We start from the raw sequence: 27,301 nt of genomic DNA, 5'->3' as shown, positions 1-27,301 counted from the left end.
AGTGGAGTAGGATTCGTATATTTACATTTCTCTCAAATTCACAGATGAGGCCAAAGATGCTGGTTTGAGGACCATAAGCCTAGGGGTAGAAAAGTTTTTATTTGAACAGCTCTCCAATTTTATGGGAAGTTCAAGAAAATATCTGGGTTGAGTCATCGTCTTGGTTTTTCTCTCAAGGAGCTAAAAGTCATTTAGCTACCACCTAAAATTGAAAGTAAAGGGAAACAGTACTGTAAACATCATTTTAATTACTTTTAAATCCTTTTTAGAAATACCTTCTTAGCCCTAAACAATCAGTTAAGCAAAAAGGTTTGGATTCCAATTGACTTTGCCACTGAATGCTGTGCAACTCATTTGAACAAGGATCTTTACTAAATGTTGGTAAGTGTCATAAAAATGAATACAAGTCAACGATGTGATAAAAAAATGATGCATACATAGGTTACAGCCTCACCATTCCCCCTTCAATCTTCCCTCAGGTTCAGTCCATGTTTAGCAAAAACTCAGAAGTAAAAGAAATTAAGAAAACACAGCACAACTAATAAAGCACCATAATGACAATAGTTATATTTACATTATATTAAAATTCCTTATTATATCATCATATCACCTGACACTTAGCCAAATTATCCTAATAATACCAGGAGAAAGTTTTAAGCCTTCATCTATATACAAGTCCTATTAGGTAACCAAATATATTCTCAGCTCAGTTTAATGCATTTTATCTACACAGTTCTATAAATAGGAAGTAAAAAAGATGCAGTTATCACAAGCCTTAGAAAATCATTTTTACCAACTCTTACAAGCTAATATGTTTTAACCATATATACAGGGACTGTAGTATATGCTAGTTAAATAACTGACAAAATTGAGCCTTATTGAGGATTATTAATGAAACAATAGCTCATATAGTATAAAAATTTTAATTTTAAGTAAGTGATATTCAAGTTAACAGCCAAAATGACAAAATTTTCATTCCCAACCACTGAAATTGAAAGATTACCTGACCTCTTCATGACAGTGACATTTACATTATTGCCTAGTGCTACTTTCCTGACCAAAGCTGAACAGTTGCAATTACCTGTTCTCTATGTGGTTTCTAAACTTGGAGGATTTAAATCTGTACCATTTCTTTTGTTTTTAGAAAACAAAATTCCCCTCTGATAAATAGGATTGAATGATCAGGTAAGGTCCTCCTAAGGAATAGAATCCATACAATTAGGTAAGAATACTCTTGGAAATGTTAGATGAGTTGACATTACTTTCTAAAATCTCACTTGACCCAATATATATGTCATTGATACCAATTCTGGGAGGTAGATGCATCACATTCCTGACATTTTATATTTTCTTTAATCTTCCTGGTGTCCTATTAGGTTTTGAACTTTCAAGAAGGCTGATGGAGGTGGGGGAGGCAGAGTGAAGAAAATCAGAAAGAACAGAAATGAACTAAATAAACTTTATCATTGGGAGTAAATGGTGTTTTATTTTATTTATCATATAATTGGTCTAGTATTTTTATTTTCTCTAAAATCAAGCTCATAAAAACATTTAATATCTTCAGAATAACAATACAATGAGACTGCTTATTGCTATAATGAACAACATTGCAAGGGAGTGGGTAAAAGAGCGGTATTAGCTATAATTAAACTCCCTTTGCAAATGCTTTGGTAAGTGTAGTTGTGATGGGAATCTTCCAAGATATTCTCTTTCATCTGCAGACTATCAAAGAGTTTGGTTATATGTCAGTGACAATTAAACAAAATTTTAGGTCTTTGAAATGGTAAATCAAGTACACAAATGTCTTCAGTTGAGGATCCAACATTTTAATGCTAAGTTTTATTGTTTATAGACACCCAGTCTCATAAAGAAGGTCTAATTATTTTTAGGGAAAAAAGTTAAGCTAAGACAAACCAGTGAAAAGAAAAATAAATAGGCAATATAGTTAGCATTATAATATTTCATGATGGTGTTAAGATAAAAATGATTTAGAATCTAATAAATGATAAATTTCATGTTTGAAAATATAGGGTTATGCTACAAAGATATACTAGTAAATATAGTTACTACTGTAACTATATGTATATATTTATCTCAGAAAGTGATGAATTTGATGAATTTGAGTTTACATTATTTAAAAAACATGACTTTCACAACTCAAAGTATTCTTATTAAAGAAACATGTTGAGGGCAAACTGTGAGTTCTACATCATCGCACAGATATGTAGTATGTAAAAAGGTGAATATATTGTGCTATAAGTTATAGTAATAAGAACAATGATCATTTCCAGACATTTACTTGGTACAGTGCTAAGTGCTTTATGTATCTCATTGAATCTTTTCAACAGGCTTGCCAGGTGAATGTTCATTATGCAGAGGAGAAAACTGAAACTTAGCAATTTATCCAAAATGTAAGAGACAGTACATGGTTCTACTGTCTCTAAAGGCTATGTTCTTCACCACTATACGATGTTGCCTAACGTCCCAACTAACCCAATGTATGTGTCACTGTGATTAAAACATGGAGACTACTGTTAGGCACTGTCCAGAAGCCGTGACAGGTGAAAGTGACATAATATACTATATGGGCTGCCAGAACTCTTTGGACTTCAGTTTTGACCTACCAGACTAATACTCTTAGTCAAATCAAATTTTTATAGTTGTTTGATTTTCTTTTTCTTTTTCTTTAGTGAAAACAGCCTACATTTATTGGTTATACCATGCAGGGTATAGTGCCAATTTCACTTGCAGTTATTCTCCCCCATATAATTCATGAGTTAGGTACGTTATTATTATCTCCATTTCCTAGAAGGAAGTAACCTTTTAAACAGAATATTATGAAGATAAATGAACTATTTATAACTATTCGGAAGAAATATACTTCTCAAATTTCCCCATCATCTTCAACTGTCATCTCTCCTTCATTATGAAGTACTATTGCAAGTGTAAATTACATTGTAAGGAGATACTTTATTTGTGCTTTCAAGAAACTTGCTATCTGAGAAACGTCATTGGAAATAGAGAAATTGTTCAATTTCCAATCATGTAAGCGATTCTGTATTAAAGGTAAACAGCAGATATTATGTTCAGAAATCTGCATCACTGCATTTGGTTCTGTGCTACATTCAACTATTAAGTAACTTGAGAGGTCAGTTGTTTCCGGCTGTCATCATTTCGGCAGTGGTGGGAGTTGCAGGGAGCATGAAGGGTCAGCAGAGTCAAAAAATACATGCAATTCCTCTTTTAAATGTATGTTAAGGCAGCACAGTTAAAGCTCACCTCCAAAAAAAAAAAAAACAGGAAAGGAAAAATATCAAAATGGAACATTTTATGTCAATTGATTTAACCAAGTTCTCTGTGATGCAAAGAATGCTACCAGAAATAACTTGTTTCTTTTCTCCTCAATGTGCTAGAATCAGATATAACTTTAGCTGCATATTACCTCAGAGAAATTGTAAAGATCTGTTTAAATGTTTCTACCTTTTTCAGAATTTACATAATTTTCCCCATTAAGTAAAAATAGTAAATAAAAATATACATTTGGAAAACATTGTTCTGAAGATAATAAAAACCCTTTTATTGTCTTTTAAAATAATGTACTACATTTCAAAGCTCAAAGATTATACTGAAAGTCACATCAGGTCAAAATAACAGTAGGTTCCTTTCTAAATTACAAGTTCATATCTTATACTCACCTTTTGTCAGTCTCTATAATGTGCTGTTTTATATTGCTTTGCCTTCCACTGATAGTTTTTGTAAACTAAGTCCTACTTCACTTACTTTTAAAGACAAATGTTTGCTTAGTGTCTACAAATGTGTGCGAACTGTAGTCCCTCAGACATTCATTAGTGCTTAGAGTTTGCACTTAAGGAGGACAATGGCATTGTAAATGAAAATGACCAGTAGCCAAAGGGAACATATAATTGTTTGTAATTAAACAAAAGTGTTGCTGAGTTAATCAGATTCACATCTTAATATACTTTAAAGCATTGCTGTCTTGTCAAAATGAAGACTTCAGTTTTCTGTCTCTTTGGAATTTTTTTTTAATTGGTAATGAAAACTAAGCAAATTATACTACTGAGATTCTTTAACCCACTTAAGTACAATAAATAAGCTAAGTATGTTTTGATCAAAGTTTTCACTGGAATCTCCTTTTAACTTTTCACCAGTTTCATAATTAACAGTTTGTACAGGCATTAGCCTATTTACAGCATTTGCTCTGTAATGCCCTGTGCTGTTGCTCTCATCTTTCTGAATTACAGCACAAGCATACTGAAACGTTACATGCTTCCCTTGGTAACTGAATCATTCATTTGAAACACCATTAGCTTGCTATAATTCTTATGGGGGAAAGAGTTTGTACTGTAATTTTTATTTGAATTTTTCATTTGATTAAAAGGTGAGTCCAAATTAAACAAAAGAACTCCAAGTGTTGGCTGGCTTCCTAAAATAAAGAGACTGACATGATTTTGCAGCAAATCTTATTTCCAGAACCTGTGGAAGACTATCCCGGTTGGAGTGGACGGTCTCTTAGTTTTCCTAAACCTAAAGGACTTAGGTTTTTCTCTTAAAAAGAAAAAAGAAAAGGCACAGTGATAAGAGAATCTAAAGTTATGTCAAACAAATTACGTTTTAGTTATTAGTGGCTAGTTTGTAAATATCAAAGATCCACTTATTGTAGTGCTTGGAGCTGCATTTGCATGCTGATGAAATGCAAGTGGATGGCTGTGAACTATAGGGTTATCTCTAGTGCAGCAGTGGGGAGCTCCAGAATCAGACAGTTGAGCATCTGACCGACTCAAGAGTCCAAGCTGCAGACCTCTTCTATTCACTTTCTTTACAACAATTAAAATATGCAAAGTGATAATTTTCCTTAAGTAGCCTTAAATGTGCGATCTATTTAAATGTGAAGAAAATTGCCTGAAGCTTCTGGTGTGAGGGACAAAAAAGAATAAATTATGCAAATAGCAGAAAAGGACTCTACCACTTGAACGCCTAATTTTCCTGTAATAAGCATACTGTTTCATTTAATTTTTTGCCTCTTATTAAAAGTGACAGTTCTTTTGCACTGTCTGATGGTTATATCTGACACAAGCTAGGGAAATGACTGCTAGACTAAATGCTAAAGCATTTTGGTAGCTTTTTTAGATGATGGTTACATTCACAAAGTAATTATGCACTGAAGAGTAGAGAAATAAGGTTTAATTACACAGTAATCGCTTCTGATGGACACGGCAGAAGTGTGAACACCGCCAGACTGCAATCCATCAATGACAAACCCCTGGCCACTTTTAATTCCTCCTCATTTGCATCATAACCTCCGCACCAAGTTGCACAAATGCTGTTAAATGTTAATAGGAGCTGTCTCTCCACTCAAAATGAATGCTTAAGCTGTTTCATTTTTTTTCTCCTCCACCTCAGACCTTCAAAACCAGCTCCTCTCTGAGAGCAGGCATTAAGCACAGAGCATGGTGCGTGGTCACTGTTGTGCTAATTGGGAGCAACACTTAAAGTTTTATCTCTCAAGCGCTAATAATGCACACTGCTGACAAACCAGTGAATAAGTAATGTACTTGCAGGAGAGGGGGGGGGAAGAAAGGCATGCCTAGAATGAAAAATGCAGTTGGGACCGTTGTTCAGTGACTAGCTATTTGATTAGGCCCTGTAGTCATATTTAATCCAGATCCTTAGGGAACATGGACAAAATTACATCTTCATCTCATCAAACATTCAGCCATATTTAAGCATTCAGCTGATCAAGCTTTTATTGTTTCTCTTGCAGCAACATGGAGACATTATTGTCCTATATTCTTCATTCCAGAAGCTGGCAGAGGAAAGGCCCCAGGAGCTGTTGGTCTGCTTTATAAGGCCCGGTGTGGTTAGGGAATCCCAGTAGCAAGGGAACAAAATCAGTTTAGTCACAACGCACTAATGTTCAAGTTAATAAAACCTCCAGCCTTCAGTTCTATTTGTGCAGTCTTTAATACTCAATCTCATTTTTTCTATTAAAAAAAAAATGTTCTTCCCTCTACCTTGTCTTTAAACTCAGTCCATTTCCCGGGACAGGTCTACATCATTAAACTGCAGATGGTTCTTTTTCTATTAAGCAGCAGGTATCATTCTTGTCCTGACAGGAGGAGGCTCCACCTGCTGCCGGCCCACCAATACTTCCAGCTGACTGCACTGCAGAACAGGAAAGGTAATTTGTAAGCAGTATGCTAAGTTTAACTGTAGACTCTAAGAAGTGACAAAAGAGCCATTTTCTGCATGAAGATTGAGAATTATCAACACCTTTCGGTGCATAATAGTTAAGCTTTTATCACTTGAGGAGCTGCTGATAAGGTTATGAACACTAGACAAACTGCTCATTAGTGGAAAGATTTGCCTTTTACATTAAAGACTGCTGGGTACTGAAGTTCCTCTAGTGAGCAATACATCCCTGGCATTTGAAAAGAATGAGTTGATCAGTGTACATAAATGAATATGGAAAAGGAGACCTGGAATGTTCTAATGATATTAGTGAGGTTTTCCTCAAGCTTAGGGAATGATAAACCTGTGAAATGTGTTCAAAAGCTGTGTGATCTGGTAGGTGAGTCCATAGATTAGAAGTTGTAAGACCTACATTCTGTTCTGTATCTTACCACCGACTAGCTGGGTGACCTTAGGTATGTAACTTGCATTTGATAAAAACTAAAAAATATTATAAAATGATTCAAATAGGGAATATAAGAGTTCATTAGGTTGGGTCAATAAGTATTATAAATCAGTTACAAACACCTCGTGTACTGATATAGTGATAATAAAATAGGTGTGAAAGAATTATTTAGTACCCAGTCATTCATTTTATGCTAGTGAGTTGTGTTAGGGATTATAAATTGGAATTTATTCCATTCGTTTTGAGAGTCCTTGTGTGACCCGAGGAATAAGAATTGTATTTCTATATCCCTGTGATGGAGGTTTCATATAAATAAGAAAGAGTAAAGTGATAACTTCCTTGGGGGTTACTTATCATGTGCACTTACAGTTTAAACCTGTGGATAATTTTAACCTTATTTTAAAGGGGAAGAAACTGAAGCTCGGGGTTTAAGTAACTTCCATTAGGACACATATGTGTAAGTTGCCACAATGGTGTTTGAGTTCAAGTCTGTCTAATATTAAAGTCTGCATGTTTAACTATGTTTTAGGATGGAGTTTCATTTGTACAGAGAATAGTAATGCAAACTGCATCTGCTTCTATTTCCATCCCTCTCTAGCTGTATGACTTTAGTCCTATTTATCAATCTTTCTTTCTTTCGCTTACTTAACATGTTTATAAAATCCCATGGGGAGAGCAAGGCTTAACTTCTATCACATTAGAAACAGCTCAGCCTACTGATGATATTGGGCCAATACTGAGGAGCTGTCTTTAAAAACAAAGACAGTCTTCTATTTAATTTGTTGAGATTAAGCCTCACATCTAAAACCTCTGTACCCATCTGTAAAAATCTCGGATATATCAACGGAGATGTTCTTACCACGTCTCAACAAAACATATTGCGAGCGGTGTTCCTTTCAGACATACGTGTACCTACACGTTACCTCAATACTCCAGTGCTTAATTGAGGTAAAAAAGTGCTGGCCTAGGGCAAAATTCCTTTGGTGTGTACGACCCGCATTTTTAGAAGCTTCTTTCTTCCTTTGGTAGCAATCCTTCCCTGCTCAGGGATGAGGGTAAACCAATTTTTAAAAAAATTAAAAAAGGTTCAAGGGCATTCAGTCACCATCAGTTCCTCATTGCCAGATCAGGTTGATGAAGAAAGAGATGAAGTAAAGAGTTACAGAGGAGATTCCCAGAAAGCACCCATGGAAGAAGAAAGTGTGCAGCAGCAAAAGTAACTGTACTGGCAGGGAGAGGTATCTATAAGCATGCATGCATATTGAAAGAAAAAGAAAAGCAACACATTTTTTTACATCTTTCTCTTACATCAGCTTTCTTTCCGATATATTGGTTATCTGCATTTTGATGCAAGCATCCCAGCCACCTTCCTTATAGGAGGGCCTATTTTAGGCACTTCTGAGATATGTCAAGTTATTTTAGCCATAGTCCCAGAACCTACAGCCTATCCTGTGTGGATAAGCACAGGGTCCCAACCCAGCTGGTCTCTATTCCAAGAATCCCCACATTTCAATATCTGTCAACAATAAGCAAGTAATCAAGCTATTTTTTTTTCCTCTTGAGCAGCTACTACAACAGACTCACAAGTCCAGTTCTTCCCTCTTGAGTGACAATTATACTGCCAGCCTATGGGTTAACCACTTATAGATTTGTTTCACAGAGATTTTACATGGTCATGTAATTAATGCAATTATAATTTCTTGTCCAATGTCTATCTCTACCACCATACTATAAGCTGCTTTAAGTCAATCTGTCTCAGGTACCGCTATATTTCCACTGCACAGACAATACCTTGAGCCTTTTTTGGACACAAAAGCGATAAACAATCTTTCTAAGAAGGTGGTGGCCAGCAAGCAGCAGAGAAATAATACTAAAGGATTCCTTAATAAATTCCAATAGTGAAAAGAATGAGAAAGGAAACATATATGAAGATGAACTGGAACCTGAGCGCTAATGTTTTTAGAAGGAGAGATTAGTGATAGAGCAAACTCTGGCTCAGATCTAAGCCCCTTGTCTTTATAACCATCGGAATCTTAGTGTAACTATGTGAGTATTGAGGACTGGAGACTACATAGTAGGAAGGAAAGAGGTTAAAACTGGCATACACATTAAAAGATTAACAAAGAAGATGAAAACTATAAAAATAAATGGTTAAAATTATTTATATATTGTTTTTAATATAAATGACTTACCACTGATGCCTGAAAAGCATACAGCAAAATAAACCTGGTATCTATGTCATTGTGTGTTAGATTAATTTTGTGAGGTTTTTTTAAATACAATATACTTTTCTCTAGTCTGTTGCCTATGTAGTGTAATCATCCACTGATACCTTCAAACTAGAGGGAAAATTAAGAGTAAGTTTGTATTTGTGATTCTCAATTACAATGGAAAACTATTTGAATATAATCAATGTTATATTATTAATCTATACTATGAAGCAATTTCTAGAAGCTACATGTTACATGGTAAAAAGTCTGCCAGGAGTTAATCCACAAGTCTGTATTAGTTCTCTTCTACCAGCATCATAAAGGTTCCAGTGTACTTAGAGATCCCTGAATCAAAGGCACTGTGCAAGTAGAAAGTGGTGCACGTATTATTAACCTTTCTGCGTTTGTTTCCTCATCTGTAATATGGGGTTAATGATATTTCTGTACCTCACAAGAATGCTGTGCGAATTAATGTTTGTAAAGCCCTTTAAGATCCACGGATGAAAGATGCCATAAAAGTCCAAAGGTGATAATATTATAGTTATTGAAATTGGAAACACCAATAATGCTGGGAACTGAATATATATTTGGTTGCAAGGCACCCAGTACATTATGAATTCACAGGCACTTACAGAAGCTTACTGTTTTAAAATTAATGTTTTGATATATATAGAAGAAATCTGAAAGAAATACTACATATATGGTAAATGGATGTAATTCGTTCATAACTGGCAAAAGCACAGTATCAAGAGTCCATATTATTTCCATGTTTCTTTATAGAAAGTACTACAGTAGAATGCACTGGATCTATACTCAAAATTACATGTTGAAAGGTTCTATTTAGGAAGAGGCAATAAATAAAGTGTTAAAAATGATAACATGATTTAATGAAATTGATATCTGTACCCTACTTACTACTGCTGTTATTTCTCTCATTTACATTTTGAGTCTACTTAAATAGTTTATAAATATTAAGCACAAAATACTTAATAGCAATCTTTTTGAAAATGAGAAATAATACAAATCATCAATTGTCAGTGCCTGAATTCATTTTTTTTTTAATTTTTTTTTTATTTTGGCATATTATGGGGGTACAGATTTTAAGGTTTCAATAAATGCCCATTTCCCCCCCTCCCCCCAAAAGTCTGAGTCTCCATCATGACCATCCCCCAGATGGTGCACATCTCACTCATTATGTATGTATATACCCACCCCCCTCCCCCCTCCTCCCTCCCACCTGCCCAATACCCTATTACTGTAGTACCTATGTGTCCACTTAGGTGTTACTCAGTTAATACCAGTTTTCTGGAGAATATATCTGGTGCTTGTTTTTCCATTCTTGGGATACTTCACTTAGTGGTATGGGTTCCAGCTCTAACCAGGAAAATATAAGATGTGCTATATCACCATTGTTTCTTAGAGCTGAATAGTACTCCATGGTATACATATACCACATTTTATTAATCCATTCTTGGATTGATGGGCACTTGGGCTGTTTCCACAGCCTTGCAATTATGAATTGTGCTGCTATAAACATTCGAGTGCAGGTGTCTTTTTTGTAGAGTGTCACTGGATCATTTGGGTAGATGCCCAGCAATGGGATTGCTGGATCAAATGGTAGATTCACTTGTATCGTTTTAAGGTATCTCCATATTGCTTTCCACAGAGGTTGAACTAGTTTGCAGTCCCACCAGCAGTGTAGGAGTGTTCCTCTCTCTCCGCAACCACGCCAGCATTTATTGTTTGGAGATTTTTTGATAAAGGCCATTCTCACTGGGGTTAAGTGATATCTCATTGTGGTTTTGATTTGCATTTCCCTGATGATTAGAGATGTTGAGCATTTCTTCATATGTTTGTTGGCCATTCTTCTGTCTTCTTTAGCAAAATTTCTGTTCAAGTCTTTTGCCCACTTTTTAATGGGGTTATTTGATTTTTTCTTCCTAATTTTCGTGAGTTCTAAGTATATTCTAGTTATCAGTCCCTTATCGGATGCATAGGATGAAAAATTTTTCTCCCATTCTGTAGGTTGTCTAACCATCCTCATATAGCCATCTCATCTTTGACAAAGCAGACAAAAACATACGCTGGGGAAAAGAATCTCTCTTCAATAAATGGTGCTGGGAAAACTGGATAGCCACCTGTAGAAGGCTAAAACAGGACCCACACCTTTCACCTCTCACAAAAACCAACTCACGCTGGATAACAGACTTAAACCTAAGATATGAAACTATTAGAACTCTAGAGGAAAATGTTGGAAACACTCTCCTAGACATCGGCCTGGGCAAAGAGTTTATGAAGAAGTCCCCAAAGGCAATCACAGCAGCAACAAAAATAAATAAATGGGACATGATCAAACTGAATTCATTTTTATGTGAGTATTAAATATTTTTCTATAAGTTTAAAAAGGCATCTTCCTAAATCATTATAATACAAACAAGAAGAAAATAAGTTTTTTAATACAATAGCCATAATTTAAAAATATTCAAGTATCTCATGAGACATATGATATGATATTTATCTATTCATTCATTCACTTAACAATTCATCATGCACTTAATGATACTGTTTGTGCCACATATAATGTGCTACTTTAAAAATACAAGTTGTAAATTATATGCGAATGGGTAGATATATGTGGAGAAAACTGTATAGAAACATAAAAACCATTCCATTACCAAACTTTATAATAATTACCTCTAGGAGGTAGTTTGGGACTAGGGAAAGTGCAGAAGAGTGTTCGTTCCTTATTATACACAATCCTATATTGACTGATTTTGTTTACTAAAAGCTTGTGTAACTTTTTAATTTTTAAATGCCACATTCACAAGATGAAAAATAGGTTTGAAAGACTGAAAAATAAAAATGAAGACTGATGAGATAAAACTAAAGAAGTGAAGAAATATAGAATTTAAGCATAATAACATTGAATTTATTGTTAAACAGATTGAAAAGAAGGACAAATGGTTAAAGGGAACTTTCATTATCTTTGATTATAATTTAGGAGAATTAACATGCACATATGCTTTTGTTTTTTCAAGACACATCTTAGAGACTGCCTTAGATTTAATTAGAAGGAATACAACTTTGTCTTTTAATCCACTGAAGCACAATTTTAGACTAAGTAGAGAAAAGGTTAACTTCAAATAATAGTGGCAAACCAGTCAAGGAAAAACAACAGAGTTCACAATTAAGTCAAGGAGTCAAACAAATGTTATATTTAGAAAGTCAAGAGCTTTGTTTTGTCTGCTTTAAAGGTTTTCCCCAATTTATGTGAGGTTCAAGGTTACCAAGCTCAGCATCTAGAGCTGAAAGTCATCCCAGAGTTTATTCAATATTAGACTTCAGAGATTTAAATGTATATTATGAAAGAAAATTTGAAACTGGGAACTATTGACTTTTTAAGAATATAAGTAAATTATAGTAAAAGGTCACATAGGCCAGAATATTTCCAGACAGCTATTAAGCAGAGAAACCTATATTTAAAGGTTTAAAATCAAGGAGCAATAAAATGTGTTTACTATATTATCAAAAATTACAAATTCTTATATGCATATTTATAAATAAAACACTTCCTAGAAAATATGAATAATAGGTAAATAGAACTGAGATATTATGTGACCTAAATTCCATTTCTTCTGCTCTAATAACTTTTTTATATAACTTTTTGTTTCACCTCTGCTCTTGAATGTTTGACTTCATCATACAACATCTTTTACCTACAAACTCCTTGGTTAATATTTGGAAAGACTATGGCGCTCAAAGAGATGCAGTACATTAAATGCAAGAAATAAGCCAGCAGCAGTGATGCACGCTTGTAGGGAGGACGGCTTGAGGCCAGGAGTTCAAAACCAGCCTGGGCAATATAACAAAACCTGATCTCTTAAAAAGGAAAAAAGAAGGAAGGAAGGAACAAACAAACAAATGGAGGGAAGGAGAGAAGAGAGAGAGAAAGAAAGAGAAAAAAGAAAAAGAAAGAAGAAAGAAAGAAAAAGAGAGAGAAAGAAAATAAGAAAGAAAGAAAGAGTAAGAAAAGAAAGAAAGATGAAAGAACGAAAAGAAAAATGAAAGAAGAGAAATTAGCTTCTTAATTTCCTTAGAATCTTCCAGAATCCCTCGTAGCTGAGTAAATAATATTTGTCAATGTCATTACTGATCTCCAGCAGAATGTGTTAGACTGTAATGAAGAGATCAGTTCCTTTTAGTGTCTAGCGAATAGTCAATGGCCAATAAATATTAATGAATAAATGAATTGTTTAAGTAGACGTCCACGCTTCTAATGAATTATTTGATTGGTTTACCCATATGACGCTAGATGTAGAAAAATATTAGCTCCTCTGATGTCTACTGCTTTCCACTCAAATTGCCCTCTTACCTTTCCCTTATTCTTACTTACAAATTTATTTAAATTTTCTTATGTAGAAAAAATGATTACAATCATTCTATCATCCACTGAACCTCAAAGAACATGAAAAACATAGTAAATACCAAACATAGATTCTCTAACTACTCCTTTTCCACTTTCCTCACTAACTCCTCTTTCTGTCAATCCTTCATAGGGTTATTCTCTCAGGTTCTAGCCACAATTTCCCTCTCATTCTGTTTCCAGCTTCTAAGACTCCTCAGTCGTTATTTCCAATCTCAAATATTCAACTGAGTGATACACATTCTTACACGTTTGTTCATTCACTTATTTGTTCAAAAATTATTTGTTAAGACCCCAGCATTGTGTCCCCTGTACCTCAACACTGTAGCGAAAGTACTCCTGTTAAAACAAGTCAAATCATGTCAGTCTGCTGCTCAAAACCCTCTGAGTCTCCATTTCACTTTGCATCCTTACAGTAATCTACAGAGCCTTACATTAGCCTTCTCCAAATTTCATCAACTGTCACTCTCCTTTCACTCCTGCTCAACTGTTTTGCTGCTCTACAAAAACACAAGGTATGGGCCTACTTAAGAATTTTACACAGGCAGTCTCCTCTTGGAACATTCACCTACATGGCTTGGTCCTTCATCTCCTCCCAGTCTTTGCTTAGATGGTACCTTCTCAGCATGACCTCACCTGTTCACCTTCTTTAAAATTAAAGCTCTCCACTCAAGTGCTCCTTACCCTTTTCTGTGCTTCCTTTGTCTTCATTGTACTAAATCACCTTCTTACATTAAGTTTGACAAACTATGGCCCATGGGCCAAACTTATGTTTTTGTCAACCTATTTCTATTTTCTCCAGATATTTCTGTCTTCCTTCCTGTTAAAGTAGATGACCAATTCCATATCTCCTCCAACTAAAGCCCCTCTTCTCTGCACCCACAATAGCGAAACTCATACAAGTTTTTTATACTTGCTGTTTCTGCTTAAATACTTCTCGTTCTCTTTTTAACTCATAAGTCTTTCATCCCCATCACTTCAATGAAAGCTGATTTGTCAGTCTCTATCTTGCCAAAACCAACAGTCAGTTCTCTGTTCTCATGTTACTTGACCTCTAAGCATTTGGCAGAGTTGACCATTGCTTTGTTCTTAAGACATTTTCTCCTCTTTGTATCAAGGACACCACCACATTCTCCTGTTTTTCTTCCTATTTCATATGCTATTATTTATCAGTCTGCTTTATTCTTTCCTCCTTCTCTTCTTCATCTCTAAATTTAGAGTTCTCTTGGCTTCATTCCTCCTCTTTTCTATTTACTCCTTGGAGTTATCATTTATTTCTGTTAAGTTAAATAACACCCACATGTTTTTATCAACCAAGATCCTAGCAGAAAAAGAATGGTATACTCTATGTGGGTAAACTAAGGAAAGTTTAATTAAGAAGTATTTATTTTCAAGGTGTGGACAAGATGTAGAATATCACTACCCTGGAGTAACAGCAGAGCTCTGGTTAACAATGCAGAGCTGGAACAGGCTTGTACTGGCTGGTGAGATCTGACTTTTTGAAAGTTTACAAATCAGTTGCCAAACATGGCTGTTATTAAAAAGTAAGTTATATTAACTTATAATTAAATAAATTACATTTTTAAATAAATTATAATTAAATAAATTATATTTCTAAAAAGTAATGTTATTCAAAACCCACAATTTCCCAATTATTATATTTTACTGTTATATATGTTCTTGAGGCTTATATCTATTATAGTTGGATGATGGAAATAGTGTAATGAGCTACTCTGCATTTCTTCCAAACTCTACATTGAATGATATCACATTGGTAGCTTTAAAATTGCCCTGAAGAGAATATTTACACCACAAAATCAGCAGCTGCATAACTTAGGGTTTGATTTATTATTTTGTTGATTGCATAGACTTAAGAAAGTAATAGAGAAAATGTTATAATTAAAAGTGTTTCATGTCTATAACTACTACATTGTGAATAATAACTTAAAAATTTGGTAACATATTCTTTCAGTCACCTAAAATTATCATCTGGTTCAGTTGAGAAGTCATATCATTTACCAAAAAGTTCCAAAATCAACATTGTCTTTGTTTGACTTTCATCTTAAGCAGTAATATAAATGAAAATATCAACCAAAATTCATGTTGGAATTGTATGTTTGTTAATTATAAAAGTTCAGCAAAAAGCAGTAAAAACACTGCATGAAAATCAATCAACTCTAAGGAATTTATTATATAGAATATTTTGTTTTTATTTGGAAATTGTGTTCCATACATTCTTTATATGAGAAAAGTTTATAGTAAATGTATATACATATCTATCTGTCTATAAATGCATATAGACCTAGCTGTCTGTCTGTCTAGGTATACATACTCAAAGATCCAGCTGTTAAACATTTACCAGCATACTACTATTCTATCATCTCCCTAAGGCCTAAGGGAGTGAGAAGAACAAGTACTTAAAAGAAACTCAAGAAAAGAGAACTATGTGGAGAAGGCCATCTAGCAGGAGCTACTTTCTGCATCCTTTTGGTAGAGGGATGCACAAAGTCTTTGCTTAGGGTGTGTGAAATTAGGAGGAAAAGAGGAAAATAAATACTTTAACCTTCCTTTCCTGTCTCCTTTCTATCTCTCACTAGGGCTCCTCATTTGGGCTGAACTCCAGTGTAAGCCAAAGAACAAAGAGCTTCTTTATGCAATCCATTTGGGTTAGCTTCCTGAAGAAAAGAACAAGATGGAGAATAGTAGGGAGTGGATGTGGAGGAGCAGATGGAAGTTGTCCAGAAAGGTGAAGAACCTGCAGCCTCAAGGCTACATGTGGCCCGCCAGATCCCCAAGTGTGGCCCCTTGACCAAATCCAAACTTCACAGAACAAATATCTTTATAGGAAGTTTGGGGCTACATTCAAGGATCCAGAAGGCCACATGTGGTGGTTTCCCACTCCAGCCAGGCAGCCTCAGATGCCATCACAGGTGTCCTTAGAAGAGAGAGGCAGAAGTAAATTTGGCTCATACATGGGAGAAAGTGATGTGAAGATAGAGGCAGAGATTGGAGTTAAGCAGCCACAAGCCAATGGATGTTGGCTGCAATGAGAAGCTGGAGAAAGCTAGAAACAGATTTGCCCCTAGAGACTTCAGAGGGAGTGCAGTCCCGTCAACACCTTGATTTTAGTCTACTGGTACTTATTTCGGACTTCTGGCCCTCAAAACTATGAGTGAATACATTTCATTTGTTTTAAATGGGTGGTTAAAAACTGGGTATTAAACCACCCAGTTTGTGGCAGTTTTTTACAGCAAGAATGAGAAATTAAAACAGCACACAAAGTCCCATTAGGTGCCATAATCGTTAACTGCATGATTCAGTTGGTCTTCTTGTCACATGAAATCGAAAACATTAACCTTCACCAGTATTATTCATATAAAGTAGCAGGGGAATAAGAAATGAAGTTCAATAACATAAAACATAGTCGTTACATTTGTTCTTCTGTAGCTAGACCTGAGACTGATGTTGGAGTATGTCATAAGGAAATTCCCATGGAATCACAGGTGTGTGAGTTGAGGGGAAAGGTGGCAAAGCAGTTCAGGCCAGTAGAATGGAAATCTAAGCCACCTGCTTCTGCAGTTTATTTATGTCTTCTAGACTTGCAGGGTATCCTTTATACCATTTCCATTTTATAATAGAGTGGTTCTACACACTTCCAATTTTATGGTTTCATGAATTAGATAACATCAGTTAAAGATGAGCAATTGAGTTGCATAGTACCTTGAGTATCTATGATCAGGTGTTTGTTCTCTACCAGGTCCAGTAACAAGTTAATGGTTGTTTTTTCTTCAGAGCTTAGTCGGTTAGTGGAAGAGAGCATTTTACTCCAAAATTCTATGGGTCCACTAATTCTCCTATTGGAAATTTCCAGAGGCTTCATATAGAGGGCAAAAAGAACTTGTTAATCAGTTCCTGCATTATAATTTAGCCTTCTGGAGCACAGAACGAAGTGGAGAATAAAGTGGATGTGTGATTCTGCCATGTATGCTTCTTATACCATTGGGTTTGCCAGGTCATAAGGCCAAGTTATAGAGCTTTTTCTTGCTCTAGGACCCACTCAAATCTTACAACCTTAAGGTTACCCACTAAATTTGTGAGAGTAGCATGCCTAAATGTGGCATATATTTCCTCCAAGATCCAAATATGCACACCAAGCATTGAGCTCTTTTCATTGTTTTGGGAAGTGTAACAATTCAACTCTCACTTTAAAGAGAATCTCCTGACAAGACCTAGACTGTTAGACCTCTAGGAACTTTATGAAAGTGACAGGTTCCTGCATTTTCATGTGGTTTATTTCCAACCTTTTGGCACACATATCTGTTAAGTTTAAGATGCTTTCTTCTTCTGATTTAATAAGCCCAATGGTCATGTTTTGTGAAATATCAAGGCAATCATGTACTCTCTAGACTATATTATGACCAAGAGGAGATGAGCTGACATAGGTTAGGTTAGGCCAAGAGAATAAAGGAATACTGATAACCCTGCCATGTGAAGGAAACCGCTTCTGATTATCATTACGGAAAGAGAATATGCAATTGTTAAGTCACAGCTGTCAGGGGCCATATGGATTTCCTCCAGTAAAGATACTACACGTTGGGAATGTCCGATGTCATTGGCTTCATTACTTGATTACGCTTCTGATAATATGTCCTCATTATCAAAAACCCATCTGGCTTTTGCATAAGCCACCAAGCAAGTGAGTAAAATGGGGATATTCTCTGCCTCTATAATTGTTCAAGTGTTTGGGGTAGCACATCCTCGTGGGCTGAGGTATTGCTTTTAGTTCATTATCTTAGTAAAGGAGAGAAATTCAAGGGGCTTGAATTTGGCCCTTATTCTGCAGTAGAACTCACTCCACATTAGGTAATTCTCAAAGTTTTCTTATTCTTTATATATATATATTCTTTATATATATATATATATATATATATATATATATATATATATTCTTGGCCTGTTGAAATAAATGGATCTGAAGGCCCTACAGATACATTCTGAAAAGGACTTGGGATAAGACTCTATTATCATATCTCCATTAAGTCCCAACTCTAACCACTGGACCTAAGTAGTATTTTAGGTCTCCATGGATTAGTATCATTTGAAAGGCAATGGCTAATAATTTCATAAAGTATGGAGTTCTCCAGTGCAGTGATTTTCAAGGTCTGGCCCCTAAATCAGCAGCATCAGCATCACCTGAGAACTTATTAGAAATGTAAATTCTGGTATCCCCACCCCAAAAATATTGAATCAATGGGACACAGAAATCTGTTTTAAAAGCCCTCTAGGTGATTCTAAAACACACTAAAATTTTAAGAACCACTGTCTAGTGCATAATCATTGTTAAGTAGTGTGATTTTTGTGAAATATTTGGTTTTCATCCCCACTTCCTGGCATAACAAACTCCTGAATCCTTAAAATCTCCAAAGTGATGTCTTTTTGTATGCTCATGACTGACTGATGGCTGGCAGCCCCTAGGCAGATTCAGAAGGGGGCTGGTCACTGGAAAAACCAAGGCAAAATTAGAGGATTGGGACTTTTGGCTCCACCCCCTAACCTCTCGGGAGGGAAGTGGCTGAAGCTAAAGTTGATCAACAATGGCCAATAGTTGAACTTATCATGACGACATAATGAAATCTCCATAAAAGGCCCCAAAGGACAGGGTTCAGAGAGCTTCTGGATAGCTCAACATCTGAAGGTTTCTAGAGGGTGGTATGCCTAGGGAGGGCAGGGAAGCTCTGCACATCTTCCCTCATCCCTCAGCCTGTGCATCTCTTCATACATATTCTTTGTAATATTTTTCATAATAAACCAAAAAAAGTAAGTTTCTCTGACTTCTGTTAGGTGTTCTAGCAAATCAATTGAACCCAAAGAGGGCGTCATGGGAACTCCAACTTGAAGACAGTTGGTCAGATGTTCAGGAGGCCTGAATCTTGCCACTAGTGTCTTGGTGAGAGAGCAGCCTTGGGGACTGAGCCCTCAACCTGCAGGGATCTGATGCTATCTCGAGGTAGATGGTGTCATAATTAAATTGGAGAACACCCAGTTGGTGTCCGCTGCACTGACTGCTTGCTTGATGGTAGGGAGAGAAACTCTCCCCTTATATTTGGTCACAGAAATCTTCTGTGTTTATTACTCTTGTTGAGCGAGAGAATAAGAAAGAGCACTCTGAGTTTGTCTCACTCAGAAAGTAGCAAGAGTAACTCTAAGGAGGTGTGGAGGAAGGCTCATACTATATATCTACAACCTTATTGCCAGGTCATTGCTTATAGGGCCTTGCCTCCTTCTCAAATTCAGGTCTCTAGGTCTTTAAACTGACTTAGGTCTGGGAACAAGGTAATAAGAAGCAAATCCCTGCTACTGTAACCCAAGTTTATTTTATTCCCACCAGACCTCCTAAGATTTTTCTCCCTACATATGCCAATCAGCTCCTTATTTGGCTGTCCTTTTATTTTGTTTCTAAGGACCTCATAATCAATTAGCTGATGCCAAAGATCCTTGAAGGTCAAATATCCTGATTACTACTCTATCTCTGTAGCTTATTATGGTAATTGTGCCTACTTGATCTACAATGAGTAAGCACTCCTACTTGACCTCTAAGTCTCTGGCATCCTATTATTCCCATTGTCATCAAGCAATCCAATTCCATTGTACTACACCTTACCTCTGGCATAGAGAGTACAGCCACCATAGAACATTATTTCAGTTTTCAGGGATAACACTTACCTTCTTTACCAATGCATTCCTTAAGGTTTTAGTAAAGGGCAACTTTTTAGGGCCCTTTTGGGTAATATAAGTAAAGATTGGCTGACCAGGTGAAAATTCATTCCAGTATTCCTGTTTTCCTGAGACTTGATTTTTCTATATTGTGCCAGAAAAGTTATGTTATTCAACCTCATTGAACATAGGCCACTATTGATTCAGTCCAGGCCTTAAAAACCAACCTACTAGACTAATTAAGACCATATATAGGTGCTCAAGACAACACATTAAAGCCCAAATCCTTAATGAATCAACTATTGTCATAAAATTCAGCCTTATAAAGCCTTATATTTTTTTCTTCCTTACTCTAACACCCATACCACTTATTCCACATATGCTCTCCAGATACCTGTCAATACAAATCAATGAAGTTCTACAAGTCTTTCATTGTACATGGTATCTCTGCCTCCCAGACCTAGCCTTGTACCTCTCCTTTTGGCTATATCAGAGTGTAATGCTAATTATTGGCCTAGAGGCAATTAAGGGTGGTAGAGGTTGATCCTAGGAAAGAATAAGCATTATTGTGTGAGGCAACTACTCTAGACCCAGTCATTAAAAGACTTGTTCCCTCAGATACTAGAGGAGAGGCTATCTCTGCTGGAAAGGGAAGGACAGGGATGCAGGAATTCAAAGTTCTCAGTTGTGCTTTTATCTGCCCAAATGTCCATATTCCAACACAGGAGATTCTTCTCTTTCCTACCAGTTCCTTTACCTTGGTTTAAAAGACCTCATGGTTTTAACCAGCCATCAAATTTTCAGCTTTCAAGTTCAAGCTATGAGCTTGATCCCAACCACATCATCCCAACTTAAGGAGATGAAGGACTCCTTCAAAACAGCCAGAGACTTGATTTTTCTATGTATACTCTTAGTTGTGTATTCACTCTCTCCCTTACCCTTTGCATATTCTTTAGGGCCATCAAAAGAAGCCAGTAGATACCACCATCTTTGCAGTCACCATTGTTGCCATAGTGATAAGTGCCATAGCCACTTGACTGCATAACACCTTGCCTGCCCCCTCCGCTGGTGATAATTTGAGGAATCATAATGCCACTGTATGCCATGCATTACTCATGTCCCATTGGCTCAACTTCCCAAGCAAGATGGTTCTCCAGGCACTCCTCAATGTGAAACACAATCCCAGAATCCCATTTGAGAGTCAGTTCTGGGGCCACTTCCAGTAATAATTACTATATTATTCTCAATAGACCATAGCAAGCTAACCAAGAGAATACTATTTTATTTTCTGTCCCAGGAGGAAACAGATGGCATACTATAATTAGGATAATCAGAGGAGGGTTTAATAAAGAAATTTTTGCAAAGATATAAGCAGGGGGTAGGGAAACCGTAAGGGATAATGAAATACTTCAGTATAAGAACCATCAGGGTATTTGTTACCATACCTAGTTCTGAAAGGGTAAAGAGGGAGGTATGTACTGGAAAGAGCCACTTGACAGGAGCTATGACATTTGGTTGAGGGAGCCAGACAGCCCATGGTATATACCATAGGGAGGGAGCCAAGATAGTAAATACCTCAACTTCTTCCTTCCTCTTTACCACAGGGCTTTCTCTTCGGCACAAACTAATCTGAATCCAGGGGATAAGAGAATCCATTGTTGTCCCCTGTGATTAGATCAATGGGAACTGGTGAAGAGACAGAAGCTGTCCAACACATATTGATTACCCCCAATATTTCTAGTCTCAATATCTCTCAGAAGGGTCAGTCTTTTATACTCAATACCTGTTCAACATTCCCCTTTGGTATGTACTAAACATCTCAAATTTAACACATTCAAAATGAAAGTCTTGGTTTTGTCCTCCTTCCCTCATCTATACCCCTCTCTCTTCTGTCTTCCCCATCTTAATAAATGACACCACAATGCCCCCGGTTACTCAGTCCAAAAATCTAGGAATCATTCTTGATTTATTTTGTTTCCTCACACCCAATCTATCAAGTCTTGTCACTTTTGAGTCTAAAATATATCTCAAATTAGAGCCCTTCCTTTACCTCAACCACCACCACCCTATTCTAGGCAATCATTATCATCGACCTGGACTATTAGAGTAACCTCTGAACTTGACTCCATGATTCTGCTCTTGACCTCCCACACTCTATCATCCACCCAGGAACCAGAGTGTTAAAAATGTAAATCAGATCATTATTACTATCTTGCACAAAAGCATCCCATTAAACTTAATAGTAAAATCCAAATTTCATATAATGGCCTAGAATGGCCTATATGGTCTGGCCCCTATATACCTTTCTAGACTCATTTTCTAACACTCTTCTACCCCAACCCCCTCTCTGGCCTTCTTATTGTTCTTAGAAAATACTCTAAGCTTATTACCTAATATGGTAATATTAAGTCTTTGCATTTTCTAGTGCTGCTACTTAGAATGCTTATCCCCCAGATCTTCAGCTAATGCTCTTATATGGGCCAGAGAGCTAAAGAGCTTGCTCTTTCTTTGCCATGTGAGATTACAATGAGAAGTCAGCTGTGTCCAACATGGAAGTGAGCACCTACAAGAACCCCATCATGCTGGCACCCTGATCTTGGACTTCCAGCCTTCAGAGCCATGAGAAATAACCTTCCAATACTTATAAACCACCTAGGCTATGGTACTTTGTTATATTAATAGTAACCTAAGACAGACATTAATCTTACCCATTGATTGTCTACTTCATTTCAAAACGCACTGGGATATTTTCCAGAAGCCTTGGTCAGTAAACATTATGTGTCTCTAATCTTGATCATCCAGACCTTTACTTCTTCCATTCTCTATCTCATATCTCAAACTCACTCTGCACATTTTTATATTATACCATGCCTCTATCTTGGAATTCTCTGCTTTCCTTCTTTCCAATTTAATTTTTCATTGCTCTTTCAAATGTAAAGTTAAGTAGCATTTCCTTTATAAAGCATTCTTTATTTGCCCTAGTCAGACTTAATTACTCATCCATGTCCTCTTTTATTTCAATGCACATTGTCTATGCCTCTCTTCGGCCTTGAGTTATAACTATCAATATGCCTGTTTTAGTTACTATCTTGATATTATCTTGAAACCCAGGTCAATGTATTTTCACCCATTGATTTCCCCAGATTATGAATTTCATAATGGTAGGCAATATATTCAATAGGTGTGCAGTATACATTTGTTTAAGTGAAGCTATAAATAAAGATTAGTAATTTTGCTTTATGCTATTAAGGAATCTACTTGAATTCTATTGAAAAATTCAAAGTATTTTTTGCAACTTTTCCTGTGACCCCACCAAAGATGATGCAATGACCTCACACCTCCCAAGTAGCTTCTTACCTTTTAAAATACTTTCAAAACTATTCATTGAAAATCTACACAACCTCCTCAACTCTACTACCATTGATCTTAATTTTTTAAAGAAAAAGTTACTAGATTTACTTTTCTGATTCTTCACAGCAACTGAGAATTGTCCCAATGCATAGGCACACAGACATGCCAATTTTGGTGAAAGTTGTCAGAAATGGTAACAATCAAATCCTAAAAATTCAATAAGTATGATTTAGTGGCAGATCGCCTCTCTTGCTTTGAGAATCTTAATAAGTAATAGTATTTTTCAAAAACAAACAAAACTGTCTGAACTGGTCTCAAAATATTAAATATTAGTATAATACAATTAAGGAATTTATGGTTTATATGAATATAATGAAAATTTTTAAGTGATAGACAAGTTAAGAGAATCACTTGTCAATCTGATTCAATAGTCAGAGCTAAGCCTCTGCATCAGTATTAAGTTAGCTTTCTGGTAGATTCTTAAGGGGACATATGCCAAATAAAAGGATATATTTATATAAATGTGGTATTCAATGGAAAACCCATCTAAGAATAATGAGACATTGCTATTTATAAAATAATTAGAGCCTATGCCTACATATATAGTGTTAAACTGTTTGGTGCAAATTGATAACAAAGAGTTATCCTAACAGTACTAACACAGACTTCAAGGATTCCTTAATTGAAAATAAAAGTTGCTATACCAGGGTTTTAGATATTTCTACATATATATTTCACATGTGTACATATATTTCAAGTTTTGACCATCACAATTTCTGGAGATATTATTCCACTTGTAAGAATACATTAAAAATGAGTTTTCTGATGCTCTACTAGAAGGCTCAGAGAGGTTGTTGTCAATGTGGTTGAAGGCATACACCTCCATAACAGATATAGATATTTTGGTTGGGACACCTCTTTCATTAAGATCCATTGCAACTATGGCATAGTTAGTAAGACAGAGAAAATACAGTAACACAAGCTGACAGATCTTCCAGTGGCAGAGCAATGCAATGGATGCTATTGATTTCCATCTGTATAAGATAACAGCCTTATTTTTAGATGCCATAAGCAATTAGCTAACAAGTAGGGATTCATTACACCTATAATTTATTCCACCTAGATGACTAGGATCTTATAGAGATAATATAAGTAAATTGTCAGTCCAGTCTTCATTTCAATACTTTTAAGCATTTTTAAAGTAAATTTAATGCTCATAAGTAGATATTGAACAGAGAGAATTAGAAAATGATAATTTATATACTGAGGTTACCGGCTGTGTAATATTTTTAGATAATCCAGTTTTGATCTCATAAAATTTCTCTCATTCACTGGTAACAGCTGATATTTGTAAAGGTTACACTTTCCAGACTAATTTTGGGTAGGTCAGTAAAGTTACTCTCATGCGAAGTATAGGTGTGGAAACACCAACACCCTAGAAGAGAATTCCAGAAAAAACGACAGAGATGTTATAAAAAGTCTGACAGTCCATTTATAGGTGAAACAGGTGGCAGGTTAAAGAGATAAAGAAGAAAAAAGGCAAAAAAAAAAAAATGACAGAAATAATGCAGGAGAGAGATGAAATTCTGTAGGAAGATGTTGAGAGATAGATGTTGATAATTTTAAAAATATTAACAAAACAGACAGGCACCATGGAAAAGAAAGTGTACAAGGCAGATAAATTGGAAGAGATTTGGAAGATTAGAACAGTATGTCAGCTCTCACATTGCCAGGAAAGAGCTGGAAAGGCAAGTCTAACAACTTATGGAATGCCAGGAATTGAAAAGAGCAGAGAGTAAAAGGACAAAATTTATTATCAGTTTTCTGAGAAGAGTGAAGACAGGGTTAATACAGAGTTTTTTTCCCAGGTAAGGGGCACTGGGCTAGTAACCCTGATTTTACTACCAAATAGATCTAGCGTAGGAGTGATAGAACAGGCTTCAACCCTAGAGACCTACTCTAGGAGTGGCATGATAGCTCTTTAGAGTTAAGGGAATAGTTGATGGGATGCAAATTATGATGGCTTTTTGTGTGATATAAAAACTATACTGGGACCACCAAATGGGATTTAAATTGAGCCAGTGCTGCTTAGAGTTGTTACTTTAATTTTTTTTTAAAGATTTGAGGTGTAATTAAGAAATGGTCACTTTGACATATGAAGAAAAATATATAAATAATATGTAAGATAATGAAAAATATTAAAAATACGCAAGATGTGCAAACATTTCTAGCCTACATGTTATATTTACAAAATTGTTTTTAACCCTTTAAGAGATGTGACCAGGTCATCTAAAATAAGACTTTTTTCCTATTCAGAAATCTTATTGCTAACTGAACATATTCAGGTATTCTGAATTTGGCTCTTGAAACTTTTTCCTCATGTTAACAAATGCATTTCATTCTGGCTGATTTTATTCCTTTCTAAATAAAATGTTTGTTTACATTAATACTAACTAAATTATAGCTTGCTTTCTTTTGCTTAAGTCTGTCACCATACAATGATAAGAGGCTTGCCAATTCCAATGATGTGTAAAGCATTGTCTTATTATTTTCTATCTTTGGAAGGAATTCTAGGATTTGAGTGGATGCAGTAGCAACAAAAAATAATAACAGGAACTGAGAGAGATGATTTTACATCACAAATAGCCTTTTTAAAAAAATCACGAGATGAAACAAGTTTATAATACCCAGCAACAAAGAATACAAGAACATTAGTAATCATTTCACTTGTATTTTTGAAAAAACATAAAGCCATTTAATATCTTATATTCTTAGTTATTGAATGACTATTCACAAAAAAGCTCATTTAAGAACACAGTCTAAATCACTTGAAAGCTTGTGAGAAATGGAGATTCTCAGGACCCACCCCAGACTTACCAAATCAGAATCTGTATCGAATCTGCTGAATCAGAATCTACACTGACAACCTTCCCAGGGATTTGCAGGCACAATATAGAAGCCCTATCATAGCCTGTGACTGTTGTCCATAACGCAGCATGCCCTAGTTTTCCTGGGGAGGAAACCCAGGCCTTGACTTTAGGCAGACTTGTGTTGCTGACTACTCACGTACTACATGACCTTGAGCAAGAGACTCTACCTATAAGAGCTCCAATTTTCTCATCTGTAAAATGGACTATTATAATAATTGTATCCCCAGCTTGTTTGGGGAGTAATTAATAAATGCTCCTTTCATTCTTTAAAAAAAAAAGGACAGTCTGAATAGGAACCATGTTCTTATCCTTCTTTCTGTAGTCAAAAAGTATTTGTGTAGGATTTACCTACTAGTGGTTGAAGAGCAAAATGAATATTTGGCAAATGGCTAACACAGTCCTTAAATTTGTATTAGTGAAGATAAATATTGAACTAGGAAAATAAATTTGTAGCTGAAATGTAAAGTCATTTTAATACTGGATAGTCAAAGACAAGCATATTCACGGCATAATTCATAATGAAATAGTTATTATGACATTATTAATGTCTATATTACTTTATGACATTATTAATGTCTCTATTACTTTATGTTTATGCTCTATAATACTTTCCATAGCACCATGAATAGATGGTTGTTGAGTAAATGATATTTCAATGGTGAAAATGATCATGTGCCAGATTGGCTTTTTGCTTATTTCTTATTGGACAAAATGGATCTTACCTTAGATAGTTCCCATTCCAGGAACACTGATGCCCGATACTTATATGGCTGACTCCTTTGCATCATCCAGGTTTCAGCTCAAAATGTGCCTTCTTTAAGTAGTCTCCCAACTACTATTTTCTTTTCATCTTAGCACCTGTATTAGTTGGCTAGGGCTATGTCTCAGTTCACTCCTGCTGCTTTAACAAAATATCTTAGACTGGGTAATTTATAAAAAGTAGAAATTTATTTCTCGCAGTTCTAGAGGCTAGAAAGTCCAAAATCAAGGCACCACCAGATTTGGAGTCTGGTAAAGG

General features: G+C 35.7%; 1 long non-coding RNA gene across 1 annotated transcript in view; it reads right to left on the bottom strand.

Annotated features, from left to right (window-relative positions):
- The window catches only part of LOC105863204 (uncharacterized), a 42,920-nt gene that overhangs the window by 3,401 nt on the left and 12,218 nt on the right, over positions 1 to 27,301 (bottom strand). Inside the window, exon 2 of the long non-coding RNA XR_012920556.1 lies at positions 26 to 202. This is a non-coding gene — a long non-coding RNA (uncharacterized LOC105863204). The remainder of the gene's footprint in view (positions 1 to 25; positions 203 to 27,301) is intronic.

Source organism: Microcebus murinus, chromosome 8 (assembly GCF_040939455.1).
Source record: "Microcebus murinus isolate Inina chromosome 8, M.murinus_Inina_mat1.0, whole genome shotgun sequence".
NCBI lineage: Eukaryota > Metazoa > Chordata > Mammalia > Primates > Cheirogaleidae > Microcebus > Microcebus murinus.
This window is presented reverse-complemented; position numbering and strand designations above follow the sequence as displayed.